This window comes from Petaurus breviceps, unplaced genomic scaffold, assembly GCF_028583685.1.
Source record: "Petaurus breviceps papuanus isolate PSGF00001 unplaced genomic scaffold, PetGlider_PUasm1.0 174, whole genome shotgun sequence".
Lineage (NCBI taxonomy): Eukaryota > Metazoa > Chordata > Mammalia > Diprotodontia > Petauridae > Petaurus > Petaurus breviceps.
In genome coordinates, this window is record NW_027185761.1 from 14,463,288 (window position 1) to 14,484,540 (window position 21,253).

General features: G+C 44.7%; 1 protein-coding gene across 4 annotated transcripts in view; it reads left to right on the forward strand.

The window, feature by feature from the left end:
• The window catches only part of IQSEC1 (IQ motif and Sec7 domain ArfGEF 1), a 785,306-nt gene that overhangs the window by 519,678 nt on the left and 244,375 nt on the right, over window positions 1-21,253 (forward strand). The window contains exon 1 of one of the 4 annotated variants that reach the window (XM_069083779.1): window positions 17,880-17,898. The exons of the other annotated variants lie outside the window; for them this stretch is intronic. The gene's annotated coding sequence lies outside the window, so the exon portion shown is untranslated. Of the gene's footprint in view, window positions 1-17,879; window positions 17,899-21,253 lie in introns of those variants that run through there. 4 annotated transcript variants of the gene reach the window in all.

The following is a 21,253-nucleotide window of genomic DNA, read 5'->3' on the forward strand; positions in this document are numbered from 1 at the left end:
TCTCTCTCTCTCTCTCCCTCTCCCTTCCTCCCCCTCTCATTTCCTCTTTTCCACTCCCTTTCTCTCTTCCCTCCCTCCTCTCTCCCCTCTCTTCTTCCTCCCTTCCTTCCTCCCTCCTCTCTCCCCCTTTCTCTCCCCACATCTCTCCTTTTCTTTGTTTCCCCACCTTCATTCTTTCTCTCTCTCTCCCCCTCCCTCTCCTCTCTCATCTTTCCTTTCTCTCTCCCTCTCTCCTTTTCTCCCTCTCTCTCCTCTTCTCCTCCCCCCATCCTTCTGTCAGGCTCTTTCTCACTGGAATGCCCTACAGAAAAGAAAGATGAACCATGCATGCATGCCATGCCAAGATGTAAAGAGGGCATCTGGTTTCCCCCTCCAGCCAGCACCAGCAACCCCTTGGACAGTGTTTGCCCCTCAGTAGGAGGGCCTGGACCCCGGGGCTCTAACTTGTTTGAGAGACAGACAGGGAGAAGATTGTTCAGGCACTGCTAAGTCACTGAATTCTGGATAACAAGAAGACATACATTTGTTAATTTGGAGAGAATAAGCAACTAGTCCACTGTGCATTCTTAAAGGTTGGAGCAGATGTTTCTGATGAACAAGGTCTGATTAGAGGCACTTTCCTGGGCTTTGTTATCAGCTAATCTGTGGCCTTGTCAGCTGAGGCCTGTCAATATCAGCTGGCCATGAAATTGCACACACACCCCCACCACCAGACCCCCCTCCAACCCCTCAGTTTTCCTGGCTCAGGATTAAAGTAGAGCTCTTTGTTGTAAGCCCCTTTCCTAAACCCAGAGCCCTCTGCCCTCCTCGGGCCTTCCCATGCCATTCTGCTTACTGGCCCACAGCTGCTACCACTGCTGCCCCCATGGATGCCTCCCCTGCTGCCCCCACAGCTGCTCTGCTGCAGTCCCCACTGATGATCTCACTATTATGACCCCACGGCTGCCCTCCCTCTGTCTCTCCTTCACTGTTACTGTCATTACTGCTCCAACAATCACACATCCCCTGGGGTGAAGCAGAGGATTGATGCTCCTCCTTGCACCAGTCCTAGGCTGGTCTGTATCAGCCCGATATTTGAGCAACTAATTCTGGTTAACTTCATTTGCTTGTGAACCTGCCAGGGCCTAAATTACAGCAGGCTTCTTCCCAGCTATGGAAGTTCACCAAGATTAGGGATCATGTCAGAATTTCCCTCCCTCTGCCCCCCAAACCCTGCATCTAATCCAGGGCTAAACACAAAAGTTTCCAAAAAGACTTGCTGGTCGATTAGGTCATAGCCGTGATTCCACTCAGTGATAGCCCAGAAGCGTTCTTTGACTTATGAGGATGTGGTCCAGACCCTAGCTTTCACCATGTACATGGCCCCTCCAGGCTCAGCATTGTAGAGGCAAAGTGGTACAATGGAAAGTGACCTCTTTTCATATCCTGACTCTCACCCTCACTAACTGTAAAACCACATTGTGACCCTTTCTGAGCCTCCAGTGACCTCATCAGTGAAATGGAAAGAATGATGTTCATGCTGCTTTATGAGCCTTAAGATACTATACAAATATTGTGATGATTATTATTTGTTATTATGACCAGGGCACAGTGTTCTATTCTCCCTGCAAAGCTGAGAATCAAATAAGGCCCCACCAAGAGGGAGTAGAGTACAATGGAAATAGTGCTGTTTTGGGAGCTCTGTGACCCTGGGCCATTGAACCCCTCTGAGGCTCAGTTTCCTCATCTATAAAACTAAGGGATTAGACTAGATAGTCCCTAAGGTTCCTTCCAGCTCTGAATCTGTTCCTAAGTCACTTAAACTCTTTGACCCTCAGCATCCTCATTTATAAAATGAGGGAAACAGATGGGCTCTGAGGTCCCTTCTAGATTCTGACCTATGATCCCAAGATGGCCTCAGTTTCCTGTTCTGTAGAATGAGGAAGAGGTTGGACCACACAGGCTCTGAAAAGTCTAAATTTAGATCTATGATGGAAGATGGCACCGTGATTCCGAGTAGCATAGTGACATTGTCCCTGGACATACAGCTCCTTCTTCTAGGATGGGGGCTAGAAAATGTTTAGTAGTGATGGAAGAGAGGCTAGCTGGCTCTGAGGAGGGGCTGATCCCACTGCCAAATGTTACTGGGTTCCTCCATCTCCTCATCACAATCGCACACACTTGCCAGTGCCAAGGAATTCAAGCCAGGGAAGCCAATTTCTCTTGAAAGGAAGTGGTCTCCTCCAGGAAACATTGAGAGCGGGGCTTAGAGGGGAAGGCTTTTCTTCTTTGATCTGGAGGCAGAGGGAGGTTGGGAAAAAAAACATCCCCAAAGCAGCATTTCTCAGGCACTCTAGACAGGACCTTTCTTCCCACTGGAGTAACCTACAGGGGGCAGGATGATCATCTCTAAAATCCTGGGGGGGGGGGGTCCTTAGCAGGACAAATCCAGGCAGGAGTATGCTGGAGCTGCCTTAAACTCACAGCCAATTGTTAAATTTTCCATGTGAACATTTATGGCAAATGTTACAAATCAGGGTTTGATTTATTATTTTGTTTATTGTCTAGACTTAAGAAAGGGATGGAGAAATGTAAATAATGCCTATTCAGCTTAAATTTTCAGAGAACCAATTTTTAAACATTTTCCAGCAAACCCTTGGGTTTAGACATCACCAAAAGAGATTGTTTTCCTAAGTGAACCATGCCTCTCCCACGCAGTTGGTTGTTAATAATAATAATAAATTGCATTTCTATAGCACTTTACAAAGTGAGATAGGCAGTGAGGGTACTGTTATGCCTATTTTTACAAATGATAGAATTGAGTGTCTGACAAGGGATGAGCTTTGCCTGAGGCCTCAAATCTTAGAAGTCCTCGGAGCTCCCATGCCAACCCAGGTCTCCTGTGACCAAGATTTCTTTCCAGGGTGTCCTGTGATCCTGGTCAGAGAACCCAAACTCCAAAAGCATCATCTGAAATCCTGGAGTCCTCCGGAGGGCTGGAAGGAAAGACTGAGTACCTGAGCCCAGAGGTCCCTGCTTGTCCCTGGTGCTCCCCAAGGGAAGTTGCCCATGAGTGTTTAGTTAGCCAACAAACATTTATAAAACACTATGTCAAAATATTAATCGCCTGTTTATCGAATGTTTTACAATTTGCAAAGCACTTGTACATGCCTTGTCTGGGTTCTCTATGACAACATGGGAGGGCGAGCATTACTATCCCAGTTTACAGATGAGTAAACTGAGGCTTTGAAAAGGTTGTTCATGGTCACACAGCTAGTCATTGTGTGAAAGGAGCCACTCAAGCTGAGACCCTTTGACTCCTCCAGGATGCCTTCCCCCTGGCTCATAGGACTGAGGTTGGAATTTGCTGCCCTCCAAACTCCACCCCGGGCAGGCCCAAAGTTGGCAGCTTCTATCAGGAGCAGGTGGGGTCTGGGCACTTTTCCTCCAAAGCACTATCCTGGTTAATGGCCTATTTCCTGGGGCCCCTCCAGGTGGCAGCAGCTGGTGGGTCTTTGTCTCCAAGCTCTGCTGGCCCTGGGCTTCTGTGTGTCCTTGGAAGTTGTCCTGACCTTCCTAGCCTCACAGGACCTAAATCTTCTGGTTTAATGGAAACCCATTGGTAGCGAGCATACACTGACTCCTCTCTCCCCAGAGAGTCTATTGACCAGGACCAGGGCTTGTTGCCTGCTCCTCCTGGTACAGGGGAAAAGAATCATAGGAGGGGGCTTGGAAGGCCAAGGTTCAAATCCCACGCCTGCCACCACTTACTAGGTCTACTTTTTATCTTTTTGGCCAAATCATTTTGCCTCTGCTTCCTCATTTGCAAATTGAAGGGGTTTGGAGCTGCTTCCAGTGCCAGAGGGGGGCTCAGAGATTATCAACTACAAAACCTTTATTTTTACAGAAGAGAAAAGGAAAGCCTAGAGATCATCAGAAAAGTGCCTTGCCCAGGATCCCCTATAGCTAATAAGATTCAGAAAAGCCCAGATGCCTGCAGCAAAATGAGCCTGGTGGTCTAGACCTCTGTTTGCCACTTTCTCCCTGACTGTTTCAATACTGTGGACAAATAGCTTTCCTCATCTGGGCCTCAGTTTCCTTTCCATAAAGTGCGCTAGTAGAGCGTTCCCTGGGCCCCTCCTCTACTCTCTGGTGTTTACACAGAGGCTAAGCTGGGTTTGAGCAGAGAAAGAGGAGGAGAACGAGGCAGCCCTGTGTGAACACACAGCCTTTTTCTCAACAAGGAGGTGAAATGAGTAGGGCTGCTTGGCAGAGGGAGGTCAGTAGACTTGTGCTCAGCCTGGAGAAGGTCATCTTCTTGGGAACTGTGGCCATTGGCAGGGAGCTCTGTGAACCATTATAGATAGGCTCATGAGAGACCAGAACTGTGGAAATGGAATCTTTCTCAAGTGTCCGTTCCACTCCATCTTCCACATAGCTGATTTTGTTAAACTACAGACCCAACTATAGCTCTCCCCCCCCCCCTATAAACTTCAGCAGCTGTAACTCCCTATTCCCCTTATCTCTTTGGCATCTAAAGCCCTTCACAAGCAGGCTCCAGCCTACTTTTATCCTAGGTTTTCCCACTTCATTCACTCTGTAGTTCAGCCAGACTGACTTACTGCTCTGCCATATCTTGTCTTTGCATCTTGTCCCCCTTTGTGGGAATTCATAGTATTCTTCCATCTATGTTCAGAGCCCTCAGCTTCCTTCAAAGTTCAACCCTGATGCCTGCGTTTGCTGGTGCCTTCTCCCCCCATGCCCATTACTTTGTATTTATTTTGCTTATAATGATATACAATTTTATATATACTTATTGTCTCCACCTACAAAATGTATGCTTCTTGGTGTTAGGAACTTTTCCATATTTGAACTCAGGAAGCTGAATCTTCCTGATTCCAAGCCCCATGCTTTGTGCACTATGGTATCACCTAGGTTCATCATATAGAGCTCTGGATTTGGATTCAAGAAGACCTAACTTTAAATCTTTTTATTTTCTCTTTTTGGAGGGGCAGTTGGGGTTAAGTGATTTGCCCAAGGTCACACAGCTAGTTTTTTGTGTTAAGTGTCTGAGGCTGGATTTGAACTCAGGTCCTCCTGACTCCATGGCTGGTGCTCTATTCACTGAGCCTCCTAGCTGCCCCCTGTAAGTTGAAATCTTGCTTCACATGACTACTGGGTTGGTCACTTGACTTTGCTCAGCCTCAGTTATCTCAGCTATAAAATGGGGGTGATATTAACAGCACCCGCCTCACAGTGTTGTTGTGAGGACCAGAAAAGATAATGGATATCATTCAAATTCTAGACTTTAAAGTTCTGCATAAATGCTAGCTATCGATTGATCATGGACAGCCAAGCCTGATCAATGAGCTGAAAAGGACCATGGAGACCGTCTAGTCTAATCCCCTCACTCCCTAGATGAGGAGGCTGTGGCTTCCCCAAGGGAAAGTGACTTTCTCAAGGTCATGCTAAGCACCCAGACTAAAATGAACCTCCAGGTCTCTGACTCAGATCCCACATACTGGGGACGATTCACTTTCCCATTTATTATATACAGTCTTATGTGACTCTCTAATTGTCTCTTGTATATGCATCTTTTCTCCTCAATAATCCTGTCAGTTCCCTAAGGAAAGGATCTAGATCTCTTCCTCCTTCTCCTCTCTTCTTCTTCAATCAATCAAGTATTTACTAAGGGCCTAGTATCTGCCCATAATAGGTGTAAAGGGGAAGACAAGAGGTGGTCATGAAATGGAGAAGGTGAGGACCACAGGAGCTGTCAGGGTCATTAATGGTGATCTAGTCCAATTCACTCATTTTTACAGATAAGGAAACTGAGGCCCATAGCAATGAAGTGTCCTACCTGCCCACAGTCAAGTAGTGAATACCAGGCGGAATTTGAATCCAAGCCCTCTTTCCAGTGCTCTTTCCATTGAAGGATTGTGGAGGAATAGTTATAATAATAATAGATTTTAAGGTTTGCAAAGTCTTTTACATTCATGACCTCACAAGTCTCACAACCACCCTGTGAGGCAGCTATCGCAAGTATTATTATCCTCCTTTTAGAGAGAAGGAAACTGAGTCTCAGAGAGGCTAAATAATCATAACAGATAGGGGGCGGCTAGGTGACACAGTAAATAGAGCACTGACCCTGGAGTCAGGAAGACCTGAGTTCAAATCTGACCTCAGACACTTAACACTTACTAGCTGTTTGACCTTGGGCAAGTCACTTATCCCCAATTGCCCTGCCTTCCCCCCTCCAAAAAAAGAAGCAAATAATGATGATGATGATGATGATGATGATGATGATGATGATAACAATAATAACAAAACAACAGATAGTATTTCCTTAGCTCTATAAGGTTTGCAAAACACCTTCCCTATCTTTTCACATTTGGTCCTCAGAACAATTCTGTGAACAATTCTTTTCTATTATTTGTCCTATTTCTTAGATGAAGAAACTGAGTCTTGAGACAGATTCAGTGAGTGCTTGGGGTCACGCAGATAATGTGTCAAAGGCAGGATTTGAACCCAGGTTCCACTGACTCCAATCCCAGCATTCTAACCACCAAATCACATTGGAGTGGAAAGAATGTTGAATTTTGAATCACAGTGGACCTGTGTTCAGATCCAGCCATGCTACTTATTAGCCATGTGGCCTTGAGTAAGACACTTTCTCTCTGGCCCATACTTTTGCTCTCTGTAAAACGAAGGGAGCTAGGTGGTGCTATGGATAGAGTGCCAGGTTTGGAGTCAGGAAGATCTGAATTACAATCCAGCCTCAGACACTTAATAGCTGTGTGACCCTGGGCAAGTCACTTAATTCTGTTTGCCTCTGTTTCCTCATCTGTAAAATGAGCTGGAAAAGGAAATGGCAAAGCATTCCAGTCTCTTTGCCAAGAAAACCCCAAAATGGAGTCATGACGAGTTGGATATGACTGAAAAAAGACTGAAGAAAAATGAAGGGATAGAGCTAGATAATCTCTAAGATTTCATCCAGCCCTAAAGCCACGGTTCTTTAAATGAGCATGGTATGGACAACACAAAATGCTTGGTGTAAGACTGTGCTCATTGACTTTCATGGAATTGGCTCTGTGGTTTTCCTTAGTGGTGTTTTCCAGAACCCACGTTGTAGAAAGATGGACAGAGGAGAGAAATAGAAGATGGAGAGACCCTTTAGAAAGCTGTTATTATCCCTCTGACTTCTTAGACTGAAAAAGCCTTCCCTGGACACTACTCCCCTTATATGTTGTCTATGAGTATGAGAAATAGTGAGGAGACTGGTATAATGTAGAGTATAGGAAAAGAAACAATGGGAAAGCAGGCTGGAGGGAGCCAGGCTGGTGAGGGCTTTAAATGAGAAAGAGAGGACTTCGTATTCATCCCTGGAGGTCAGAGGAAGCCACTAGAGTCATTGTTCCCCTACTGGACTCATTGTTCCCCTACTGGAGTGGGATTACACAGTCACACCTGCATTTTAGGAAATCATCACATTAGAAGGTAAGCTCCCTGAGGGCAGGGACCATTTCAGTTTGGATTTGTAACCCCAGAGCAGGGCACACTGCTCAGCACACAGCACGTAAGCACTTAATAGATGCTTCTCCATTCACTCGTTCATATTACACACCGTAATAGTTCAAGCTAGACAGGATGAAGGTGCCCAGCCGAGGGATTCAAGAGGCAAAACTGGGAGAATAGAAACACCATTGGCCTGTGAGTCAGGAGACTCTAGCCCCGCCTCTGCCATCGACTAGCTGTGGGACACTGAGCAAGTGACTCCTCTCACTGCCTCAGTTTCCACTTCTATACAATGACAGACTTGGACTCAGTCCAGAGTTCTTCAAATGGCACCCATGAATGGATTTCTGGGAATTCATGAACTAAACTGAGGAGGGGAGATTACACCTTTATATCAATGTAATTGGTTACCTTTGTAATCCCATACATTAAAAAGTGTTATTCTGAGAAAGGGCCCATAGATTTTACGAGATTGCCAAAGGGCTCCAGGACCCCAAAAAGTGAAAGCCCACACACTAGATAATCTCTGAGGTCCATTCCAGTTGTCATATCCAATGATTCAATTAAAATATTAAAAAATTTTTTAGCATGAATGACATAGTGTCTAGAAAGCCAGACTCAAAAACCAAGAAGATGAGTTTTGGGTTCAAGTTATACGTTTGACATATATTGGCTGTGTGACATCGAATAAGTCACTTAACCCTTCAGTGTGCCAGTCAACTCTCCAAGACTCTGTGTGGGTTGCAGAGAAGGTAGTGACCTTCTTGAATAGAGGGAGTTTCCTTACCTGGGAGTTCCCTATAACAGTGAAATCTCCAGTCCAGTCCTTCTTCCCACCCTATACGTGAGCTCTCTATATGCACAGTATACATAATCCTGATCTTTTTTCAAGTAATTTCCACGGCAAACTGAGAACAGGAGGTGAATCGGGAGGTACCGGGAGAGCACAAGACCAATGCCAATTTTGCAGATAAATAGTATTTGGGCCACTGAGTGATTTTTTTTGTCAACTCTCTACAGGGCTGTTTATAGTAGTAGCTTTGTGCCACATCACAGGAAATGACAGTTCTGGCACTGACCCGTCTTATTACTGGTAATATTATTTCTTCTGCAGCATTGAGAGAGCATGAGGTCGGCCTGCTTGCCGTCCACTCAATGGACTTGTTGTTCAAGCCCACATTGCTGCCTCTGGGTGACAGGAGGCCTTCCACGTGGTGTTCTGCAGAGACAGTTTTTCCCATCCCCTCCCTGGCATTTTGAGAGGATGCTGGCCAAAGGAAACCCATGAGGGACCAGAGAGAGAAAACATTATGGAACAGGATGTCATTCCAAGAGCCTGTCCACTGAGTGACTGTCTCCCAGACTCCATTCCTGTCACTATTGCCCAGGAAAAGTCACCATAGTTATATTGTCACCTGTATGTCAGCAACTTATGTAAGAGGATAGAACCCACAAATGTCACCCTTCTCAGTAGGAAAGAGAAGTGAGAGCAGGAAGGAGGAAGAAGAGGGGAGGGAAAGGGACAGCAGCAAAACTCATATTTTACATATTCCTAGAAATGTCAAGGTTTTAAAGCACTTTAACAAACACAAACTCACTTGATCCTCATAACAATCCAGCTATAGAGTAGTATTTGTGAGCCCCATTTTGCAGATGAGAAAATTGAGAGCTCATGTCACTTCACCAAGGTCACACAGCTGGAAAGTTTCAGGACTGCTAGGCTGTGGGACTTTAGAGTTGACTAAGCCTCAGAAATCATATAGTCCAAGTGAACTGACCTGCCCAAGGTCATATAGCAAGTAAATAAGAAAGCATGAATTTGCACCTTGGTCTTCCAAGCCCAAATACAAGGCCCTCTTTCCATTGCACTGTCATTACATTACCTGATCATGGTCACTTTTCTATGGGCAGCAGTAACAGAGGCCAAACACCCAAGCTATTCAAGGCAATCTCTTATTAAAGACCATGCTGTCAGTGGCTGACATGTTGAACTGAGTCTGTCTTGAGCACAGTCAGCTGAATCGGGGATGCTATTCAAACATGTCAGTATGAATGAATTTTATATTAATAGAGCCCCAGCAAGAGTCACGAGCTGCATAAAAATGTAAATAGCTGACCAAGAAAATGGGAAATGGTTTTACAAATGGAATTTGGACATCACCAAACAAGATAGTCCTCCCAAAAGTACCAATATCATCCATTGAGTTCCTGCTCCTTTGTCCAAGAGGTCATGAATAGGATGCTGGGCTTGGAATCAGAAAAAACAGGATCAAATCCTGCCTCAGACACTTAACAGCTATGTGACCGTGGGCAAGTCACTTACCCCCCTGGAAACTCAATTTCCCTTTCTGTAAAATAAAAGCACCTGCCTGAAGAGTGAATGAGAGAATTATATAAAGAGCATTGCAAACCCCAAAGTCCTATATAAATGTCAGCTATGATTATTATTCATGTAACTTTTCCTAGCACAGCAAGGCTTTGAAGGTCTGTCCCACTCCAATGATCACAAACAGCTTAAGGAACAACATTTTTTTTAAATGATGGCAGCAAACACTTTCAGTGAATAAACAGGACTCAAAGCATTCTAGGTCTTATTTGAACTAGCATTGTAGCAGAGAGACTTCACAGTCTTGGAGACACAGATGTGGTAGAAATACATAAGCCAAATGGCCTGTAAGGCATCACTTTAAAATTAATTTTATGCTAATATCCGTGTTCCGTGCTCCTAACATCGAGAAGGAAAAAAAATGTGGGAATAAGACAAAAGGATCTGAATCCACCAAAATGTGTCCAAGATTTCATAAGTAGCTAAGGCAAATTTGGGCTTTTAAGACAGCTGTCATATAGTGGAAGGAGCCCTGACAGAACAGAGTCAGAGGCCCAGGGTTTAAATTTTGCTTGGCTCAGCTATTTACTAGCTATGGGCAAACCAATTAACTGCAAGACTGTTTGCAGTAAACAGCAGCTTGGTAATCCATCACAGGAAAGGACAGTCTTGGAACGGACATGTCTTATTAATGGTTATTTTATTTCTTCCACAGGACTGTAGAGCAAACCAGTTAGCTTCCTTGAGCTCAGTTTTCTTATCTGTAAAATGGGGCTAGCAATACTTTATATTAGTATTATATCAATGTACATATCAATATGTTGTACCATTGACTGGCACTATAGATCTGTAACCATCTAGAGCTTGAAGGGACCTTGAGTCATATATTTCACTCTTCCTTATTTTTCATAGGAGGAGCTGCAGCCCAGAGAGGTTAACAGTTTCCCCGAGGTCACACAGGTAGTATCGGGAGCAGGATTTGAACTGAGGGCCTCTGACTCTATGGTCATTGCTGACACTGAGCCATACCGCCTCAGAGGGCAACTGTAAGGATCAAATAAACTAATTTCATAGAAAGTGCTTTGTGAACCATGAAGTGCTGCTTGTAAATTCAAGCTAAGGAGAAGAATTCGAGCTGGTATTAATAATAAATTATTATTTTTGAGAACGTTTGGTATTCCCACTCTTTTGGCCTTGGTGTTCCCTGAGAGCTGACCTCTGCTCCCAAAGGCCTCCCTCACACATGGGGATGAAATGATCGTGTTGGTCCAGATATTCCCAGCTCCACGTTTTCCAACACATCTGTGTCCCTATTGCATTTGGACATGCATTAGGCTCAGTGAAAAATCTAATGTCACCAGAATGAAATCTCTCTCGGCCTGTCATGTTCAATGGACTATGGTAGATGCCCCACCGTGGTGATGAGTTTTCGCTCCTTCCCCCTAGAGCCCCTCCAGTCTCAGGAAGGTGAGCTGTGTGTTTATAGATAGGACGATGAGAAAATAGCTGGGCAGATGGTGTATTGGTGCTGCCAGTAGGAGATGGCTCCAGGCAGGGGACCATCCATACTATTGCCGTGAATTAAATAGAGGGGACTTTGCCATGCACAAGCTTGGCTGTTTCACTGCCAGGATGAAGAGATACCATTCTTTCCAGTGTCCAGACCACAAGGATCACTTCTGCAAGAGAGCTTCCTCTCTGTCTGCCTGCCTGCATTGATTTTAAAGGGAGAGATTATTTACAGACCAAACATGGTCAGTGTAATTCTCCTGGGTTAAAAACAATGCCATTCTTCCTTGTTGGGGTGTTCAAGGTCTCAGGGCACAGCCAAAATCTTCCTAGCATCACTCAGACCAGAGTATCCAGCAGTTTCTTGGCAAACAGGTCATTTTCCTCTCCTGGAAAGGCAGCCAGACCACAAGGCTGGGGTCTGGAACCAGTTGTTAGACTGATGTCTGACCCAAGACAGTACCAAGGCAGTCCATCCTCTTACCTCTGGAGGACACTTCAGCCACCTTCTCCTCTGCTAACATCATTGCTGCCCTGTCTGGAAGCCATAGCCCACCTCTCCAAAGGCTCCATCTTTCCCCCTCTAAGGTCATAGGTTGCTCTCTCCTGATGGTCTGAAGTCAAAGTAACTGCCACCTCAAGTCCTGCTATCACTGGTGGTAAAGACTCTGCCCTGAGCAGAGTCAAACAGTAAATGGCTTAAGGCAGGAAGAGGTGAGTGTCTGGATGCACCCAAGACCCCTCTAGACCAGCTCCCTCACATCAGAGGTCATAGACTTAGTGCTGGAAGCAACCATCTCATCCAATATCATTTTACAGAAGAGGAAACTGAGGTCCAGATTAGTTATAGATCCTAAATCCCATAGGATTTAGAGCTGGAACATCCATTATAGGTCATTCAGTCCAATACGCTCATTTTACAGATGAAATCCAGGGACTCATCCAGGGTTACCCAGGTCACAGTGTGCACAGCGGCTGAACTCAGACTCTGGGACTTCCAACCCTGCATCTTTCCACCACATCGCACTGTCTTCTTCATCTCCTCTGTACTTCCTTTCACATCTCCTACTGTCCAAGGAGCTCTGATCTCCTGGAAACATTTCCTTGCGAATCCTTATTCGATTCAAGATATTTCCATTCATTGAGCTTTTATTAGGTGCCTACTGTGCACCAAACACTGTGCAGAGTGCTTGGTGTAGAAAAGAAAAGTAAAAGCAGTCTCTGCTGCCAGTCAGCTCTCAGGAGCTCGAAGTCTAATGGGGGAGACAGCATAGGAGCAGCAAAGACAGCTTAAGGAAGATCAATTTGACAGCTAATTGGAGGATGGACTGGAGTGGGGAGAGAGTTGAGACAGGCAGACCCCCGTCGGCTGTTGTGCTAGTCCAAGCAGGAGGTGATGAGGGTCTGCACCAAGGCAAAACCATCAGGACTTGGCCACAAATTAGACATGGAGAGGAGAGAGAGTGAGAAGTTTAGGATACTGTTAGATTTCAAGTCTGGGTAAGAGGGAGGAGAGCGATATCCTTTGTGTGTGTAGAGGGGTTCACCTTGGCAAGAAAAAGGACCGTATCTTCATGGGAAACAGGTGAAGGAGGAAATAGTGAAGGAAGACATCTGGATGAGAGGAGATCAGGAGGAAGGAAGGAAGAGGGGGCTCACTGCCTGGTTCTTTTTTTCAGTGAAAATATGAAGGCAAGATTTTTAGCTGAAATAGTGAAAGGAGGGGAAGCTGTGGGAGTTTAGAGGAGGGATAAGGAGGTTTGGAAAAACCGCTGCATTGGGTGGGGTAGTGAATTGATTAGGGAAATGTAAAAGGACTGCCTTGCTGCAGTGAGGGTCCAGTTGAGGTGATGCAATATAAATCTGTAGCAGACTCATTGACATGATTTCATGACCTACTCCAGCTTCATTTGACAGCAGAAAGCATCAGATCTTGGAAGTGTTTCTAGACTGGGGCTTAGATTCTTGATAAAGGGGCAAAGGACTCCACACTGGACAATATAGTTAAACGTAGTTAGCTCACCAAGGGGTCCAGATGGGGAAGGGAAGAGAGTGGTGAGGGCAGTGTAAACACTGTGCTAAGGCTCTAGGGAGACAAAAATGACCGTCCTCTGCCTTCATGGAGTTTACATGGGGTCGGGGAGGGAGGGAAGGATAGTAGAAACAGGAGATATGCAAAATAAATACAAATTGATTTGAGGGTAGGTGGGTAGCATGCCTTACAAATAACAGGAGAGGTGAGGATCAGGGAAGAAGGTACAAAGAGATACCTGAGCAGTAAATGACTTTGTTGTTTAGTCATGTCCGACTCTTGATGACCCCATTTGGGGGTTTTCTTGGCAAAGATATTAGAGTGGTTTGCCATTTCCCTCTCCGGTCCATTTTACAGATGAGGAGACTGAGGTATACAGGGTAAAGTGACTTGCCCAGGGTCACACAGCTAGTGTCTGAGGCCAGACTTGAACTCAGGAAGATGAGTCTTCCTGATTCTAAGCCCAGTGCTCTATCTACTGTGCCATCTAGCTGCCCCAAGTAAAGGACTACTAGACTGTTTTAGCCAAAATCAAACAGCTCACCTGAAGTCAGAAGACTGAGCGGGGTTGGGATTGAGGCAGATCATAGTTTAAGTTTCCTTCTCTATGACTCTTTGAATCCCTGTCTCTGATTAGAAGCATGCCCCTCTCTTCTCAAATGATTTCTATGTCTTTCTGATAAATATTCATCTTGGGTGTCATTTGACAGTAGACTAGCCTAGGGTCACATCCCTCCCCTTCCCAGGGACCCAGGATGCCAGTACAGCTGGCTACCCTAGAGGGTCAGGCAGCACATGGCCTATCCCACCTCTAGGATGCAGCAATGGACTCTGTGGGGCAGGGCCTTGGGAGCAGGGACAAGCAGAAAAGCCCTCGCCCTTGGAGGGAGCAGAACAGCCTCTATCCACCTTTCCCCTACCCCCATCCCCAGAGGGATAAAGAAATACACCCATGAGGGAGGAAACATGAAAGGTGCAGAAAAAACCGTGCAGACCTCCCAACGGGAAGCACCACTTCTGTGTCTCGCAAAAGGAATTCATTTGTAAAGACAACTAGAAGTGTTGAGAGCCCCTTACATCAACCAGCACCTATTGTTTTCCAACTTCTCTCATCTATTGGTTGAGTCACACAATTAGATTCTCCTTATTTACAGACAAGATTACTGAGGGCTCAAGACTTGCCGAAGTACCAAGAAATAAGGGCCATTTGTCCTCATACTGCTAACTAGTCACAGAATGTGGGTGAAGAGAGCACTTGATTTGGTCAAAAGACCCAAGTCTGAATCTTGGCACCATCACTTATTAACTGGATGACCACGTTGGGGGGGGGGGGGAAGGGGGGGGGTGTCTCTTTCCCTCCTTAAGCCTCAAATTGCCTTCTCTCTAAAATGAGGGGGGTGAACACAGGGCTTCTTAAACTTTTTCCACTTGTGATCCCTTCAGTGCTTCTTAAATTGTGGGTCTTGACCCCATATGGAGTCCACAGTTTAAGAAGTACTGGACAGGAAAATGTTATTTACAAATGTAAAAACCATTCTTAGCTTGGTGACCAAACAAAAATGGTGGATGGGAGTGGGGCCAGTTTGATCTTTGATCTCTGATCCCATCATCCCTGCCAATTTGAGAGACTTCAGATTCTAGGATCTATGATTCAATTGTTTGGACCTGAGTAGATTTGATTGGAAGAAGAGCCTTCTGGGAAGATATGAATTAGGCCTGGGGTTAGGAGAGAGGAAGGTAATAGAGACAGGTGACTGGAATGGGGAAATCACCTTCTGGGAAAGACAAATTACCTCTGTAGGAGTGGACCCCTGCAGACCTGTCAAGGGCTTAACTATTTCAGCTTGTCACCCCCCTTCTTACCAGACCTCCTTTTTACTTGCTCCTACCCCTCCTAATACTTCCCTGGGGCAGGGGGTGAGGGGTGGAGGGGAAACCATCTTTCCAAGTGTGTCCCATCCCAGTTTCTTTTGGGTGGCCTTGCCCCCACTGCTGGAGAAGGGGTATTTGAGATTCTTGTGTTGCCACCAATGTTGCCCAGGGCTGAGATAAGTACCTGGTATTTTAATGACTTTTGACTCCTGCTGGCAGAGACTGCTCCCCAGGTGACAGAACGTGCTGTCACTCTGAGGGTTATCAGTAAAGCCTGGCTGCTCATTACTGTCTTCTCTGTCACTCCCCCCACCCCCACCCCCATCAATGTCTTCACCTCCGAAGGCTGGGGAGGAGGGATGAGAGGAAGCCAGCCTGATATCATACTCATGCTCTGAGAATGGAGAAAGGAAAAGAGGCCTTTTCTTGCCAGCACCCTGGATTGTTGAATATCTCACAGTTTCCCCCAAAGGAATCTATCACTGAGACTGAGGCTTCGGGGGAAGGAATGCTGTGTGGGATAGCTGAATCAGCAGGGCCCCAAGCTGGGCCTGTGGCATTGCCAGAGGAGGGCATATACATGAAGACTCCCATTTCTTTTCTCCCAAACTCAGGAGTCTTCTTATAGTTCATCCCAAAGCACACCAACTGCAAGGCCCACCCTCCTGTCCCTCTCTCTGAGAGGAAGGAGGAGAGAAGTTGTTTATCTGTAGGGTGATAAATGTTCTTCCTCTGGACTAAGGAAGGTCAGCTCTAGACACATCACTAAGAAAACCAGGAGAAAGACTCCAGGACCTTGGGGGATCTGGCAAGAATGAGAGAGTGGGGCCAGGAGGAAGAGGTGGAGAGACAGTTCAGCAGTTGAGTTCAGTTTGAGAAACAGAATAATAGTGCAAAGCGTGGCGCCAGGTGCTGAGGATTCCAGGATGAGTCTGTTGAGAGGATGGTGCTGGGGTAAGAGCATTGACTCTGAAGTCTGATGACTTGATTTGGAATTCTGACTTTGCAGGCTCCCCTCTGTGATCTCTGATAAGTCACTTCTCCTTTCTAGGACTCAATTCCAGCATTACAAAATGATTTAAGTGCTTTCACACTTATTTCACATTGAATAAAGAACTCCACATGGTGCCACCCTTGAAGGTCTCATCCCTCTTCAGGGCTTACCAAGTCCCAGAGGTATCAATGACTTGGCCTGATCACAGGTCCTGGAGATGGACCCTACAATGTTTGAATTTCCCTCTCTCTGGGCAAAACTATGCCCCGATGGGGCACATAGTCCTCTGTTCTAGCCCTATCCTCCCCCATTAATTTGCCCTCGTAGACAATATCTAGTTATAGCTCTGCTGAATTAAAATCCTGACTGTGCAGCTTAAAACCCATTAATTAATTAATCAACAAAACATTTATTAGGCACCAGCTATGTGCTGGCTAATATAATAGGAGCTAGAGATAGAAAGACAAGACAAAAAATGAAGCAGTTCCTGCTCTTAAAGAATTTACATGCTATTGGGAAGACAACCAACATATATGTGTTGTGATATAATAAATAATAGCATAATAAAATATAAAAATACAATAAAAATAAAAGAATAAACATAATATAATGTAAGGTGGTTGTGTATAAAATAGTTGGGACAGCTAGGTGGCACAGGGGGTAGAGTGCCAGACCTGGAGTCAGGAAGACTCCTCTTCTTTAGTTCAATTCTGGCCTCAGACACTTCCTAGCTGGGTGACCCTGGTCAAGTCCCTTAACCCTGTTTACCTCAGTTTCCTCATCTGTAAAATAACAAGCCACTCCAGTGTCTTTGCCAAGAAAACCCCAAATGGGGGCATGAACACAACTGAAAATTAAAGAACTGAATATAAAATAGTGAGGAAAGGAGGTGACCAAAATTTAGGAGAGGGGGACCAGGAAAGATTTCATGTAGAAGGCAATTTTGAGCTGCATCTTGAAGAAGTAAGGACTTCTGTGTGGTGGAGATGAGGAGATAGTGCCTTCCAGGAGTGGGAAGGGGCCAATGCAATGGCATCTAAATGAGACAGAGTGCCATGTGAAGAACAGAGACAGCACGTACATTTATAAGCATATATAGACTAAATATATACAGAATAAAGATAAATACAATGGACGAAAACAAGCCAGGAGGGAGGGTCACATATGTGACCTTGGGCAAATCCCTTCCCCTCTGAAGACCTCAGTCTCTTCATCTGTAAAATGAGGGGATTGGATTAGATAATTACTACAACTCCTTTCAACCCAAAATCCTCTTCTCTGAGGTCAACTGTGTGGTCTCTCTTAAACCTACCTAAAGAGAGATAAAAAGTACATGGCCACTGGAATACAAAGGGAAAAATGTTCTAACTCCAAGCCATTTCATATCTTCACATTACTAAAACCCTGTATGCAATGTCACACTTCAGACGGTCACTTCCGAGAGTTGTTGGGGCCAGAAAAGGTCTGTGCCTGGTGACTGTGTTCCTGGAGACAGGCCCTAGAGTGATATCATTGAATAAATCACATGTGTGTGCTGAGTGTGTCTGATGTCTGATCATTTGTCTCATCCCCAGCCCTTGGTGATATAAAGTAACTCTTTTTTTTTCACTTCTGCTATTATCCCAGGAGCTCCCTGGAAACCAGAAGCAGCCTCTCCACTGATCACTACAGGTACCGTTCCCCTCCATCCCCAGTCCATCCACCTCCCACCACCTCAACCCAGGACACCTGGGCTAGAGGCAAAGGATCCCACCAAATACCCTGGGCAAGTCACTTAACCCTGTTTGCCTCAGTTTCCTCATCTGTAAAATGAGCTGGAGAAGGAAATGGCAAACCACTTCAGTATCAAGAAAACCCCAAATGGGGTCACAAAGAGTCAGGCACAACTGAAAAGACTGAACAACAAAAGAGGGGAAGGGAAGAGTGAACAGAGAGGGAGAATTCCTGGGGAAAGAACTGTAAGATATAAGTTATAGGCTTACCTACAACTAAAAATATGACATGGGCAAAGTTTGTCTTTCATGCCTCCATCTTTGTCTATATGGTCCTTCCCCTTTTCATCACTACCTTTCCCTGGTAGGAAGAGTAGCAATATCTCTGGTGCCTTCATGCTTCCCCATAGCCAAGATACTCCAACCAGGCCTGTTTCCTCCTAACCCATCAAAATGACCCATCCTCTGTAGGACCCCCTGAGAGATGATTGGCTAATATGATCAATTAAAGCAAACTGTGGATGGATTTATTTTTGGTCAATAATTAACTGTAGGCTAACAGTTCACAATAATTTGATCTATTTCTATAGAAGGAAATTTTAACCAATAATTAAAAAAAACTCATTTATGTGAATTAAGGTTTAAGAAGTGAGTTTCCTTACAATAATCCCATAAGATGGACAGTACAAGTTTCATTATCTCTGTTTTACAGATAAAGAAATTGAGGTTCAGAGAAATTGTTACTAACTCCCTCAGGTACGAAGTGTCAGGGTCCAAACTCCAATTCCAAGTCTACTTTCTTTTCCACTGACATCATGCTGCCTTCTTAACCCAATGCCCTAAGCCAAAGGCATGAAACTCTAATGGTGGATTTTCTATCACCATGACTCATTGGTAGGAGAGAGATTTGATAGAAATACCTTTCATTTCCCTTAAATCACACCCAGAGATGACAACCTATTCAGCCAATGCAGTCCTGGTAGAATGTTTTAAAAGAAATGTAGCCTTTTTACTTTCAAGTATTGTACATATTAGGAACTAAGGCATAAATGTGTCCTAACAATAACGTGAAGCAAGTCAACCTAAAATATCATAATTCATAATAAGCTCTCCAACAAAATCTATGAATTTATTAATTAGTTGCTGCTTATTCACTTCTGTCATTCTGTTAAAGCAAATTTCATACTAACCATCAATGAAAGTCAGCTGTCAGAATGATACCCTTGCACATTGATGGGACCATATAGAAAAAAGTATATGAGAAAAGAGTGCCAGACACTGGGGCCAGGACACAGGAAAGGCTTTGGAATCAGAAGTTCTAGGTTCAAATCCCACATCTGATGCTTACTACTGATGAGATCTTGGGCTATGTCACTGATTTTCCCTGGACTTCATTATCCTCCTCTATAAAATAATAGTGTCTAACTAGATGACCTCTGAGGTCCTTTTCACCTCTAGATGTATGCTTCTTGGATTGATGATCTGAGTTCAAATCCTGGGTTCAAGTCTATCATCCCAGTATCAGATTGAGAGTCAACAGGAACCCTTAGATATCATGGAATCCAATCCCCTTGTTTTATAGAGGAGGAAACTGAAACCCAAAGGAGGGAAATGACTTACTCAAGATCACAGATTACAGTGTCAGGTTTGGAATCCAAGGCCCCTGATTCTAAAGTCAGTGTTTCTTCTACCATATAGTACTTTCTGAATGATTAAGTATTTAAGTTCAGTAATCACAAGTAATTCTGAGGATCGAATAAATAATGTAGATTAAGCAATTTGTAAACTTTAAAGTGCTATGGAAATTATCTGCATGAACTTGGATGAGTCTCTTCTCCTCTGGGGACCTCAATTTCCTCATCTGTAAAACGAAAAGGGTCTGATTCAATGAACTCTTAGGTCCCTTCCAGTTTTAAATCTTATAGACTGTGAGGAGGTAGATGTTGGCTCAACAGGAACAGAAACTTTCTTTCACATGAACCCAGCAATGATGAATGTGAGTTGCCAGTAGATTGTACTATGGTGTTCAGTCCAAGGCAGAATGATCATCTATGGAGGATGGAGTTGAAGAGAGATCATGTTCGGGGTGGGAGTTTGGACCAGGTACCCTCAGGGGTCCTTTTCAGCTCTGAGAATGTGATTCTTCTCTATGGAAAAGGGCAAGGATAGCTTTCCAGCATCGATTCATGGCCCAAAGTCTAATGCCCCACTAAGTCCCCCTGTTTAATAGAGATTCATTGCCTAATCTGGCAGAGGTCAGGAACTTGCATCCTCAAGGCCATGTGTGGTCCTCTAGGTCCTTAAGTCTGGCACAACAGGTTCCCCACCCTTGAATGCATCACATGGAATAAGTTATTAGTAGATGTTTGTTGGAAGACACAAACAAAAGAAACTTTCTCCTCACTACTCCCCCCTCTTCTCCCCAGTCCCATAAAAGTGGGTATAGTTTTACTGGTATGAGTGAAAAGGCATGTGGTAATACATCCCTGGCAGCTGAATTGGGTGGAAAGGAGAGTGGTAACCATTTGGTGGCTTTTCTTTTTTGAATCTATCAAAGCCCTTTATTAAAGGTAGGCTTTATTTCTCCATTGTGTACTCTTCAGAGCTGATTTAACATCTATGGGCTGGGGAAAGAACTGGAATACTAGGAAGGGAACTGCTAATGGAACTCATTACTCATAAAAAAACACTACTCTAAGCCTGAGCCATTTGGGTGGGAGAAAGAGTGGAGAGATGATCTGGTCCCATTTGCTTGTTAGAAAAGGTTCAGTTTACAGTCAAACCCTGCTTTTAAGGCTTTTTGAAGTCTGGGGGAAGGGGATGGGGAAAGTGCTGTAAATAGCAAGAGAGGAAAGAGAGAAAAACAAAGAATACGGTATTGATTTTCACACTTTAGTATCACTGATAACAATAAGGCATTTTTTTCTAGCACTGAGAATAGTATGAGCCTTGATAAGACCACAGAATCCCAGAACTATAGGGTTGGCAGGGACCTCAGTAGCTGTTTATTCCAACCCATATCCAAAAAGGAATCCTAATTACGAGAACCCCACAAGTGGCCACTCAGCCTTTGCCCAGAGACTTCCAATAAGTGGCAACCCATGACATCCTAAGGCAACCCATTCCACTTTAATTAGTGGGATTTTTTTTCCTGACATCAAACCTAAATTTGTCTCTTTACAACTTTCAAGTCGAAGATTCAAAGAGGTTGTGATTTTAGCTCTGGTTCAGAGCTGTCACTTTCTGCAACTTACTTAGCTTTTCTGTACTTCAGTTTCCACATCTGTGAAATGGGAGCAATACCCTGCCTTACC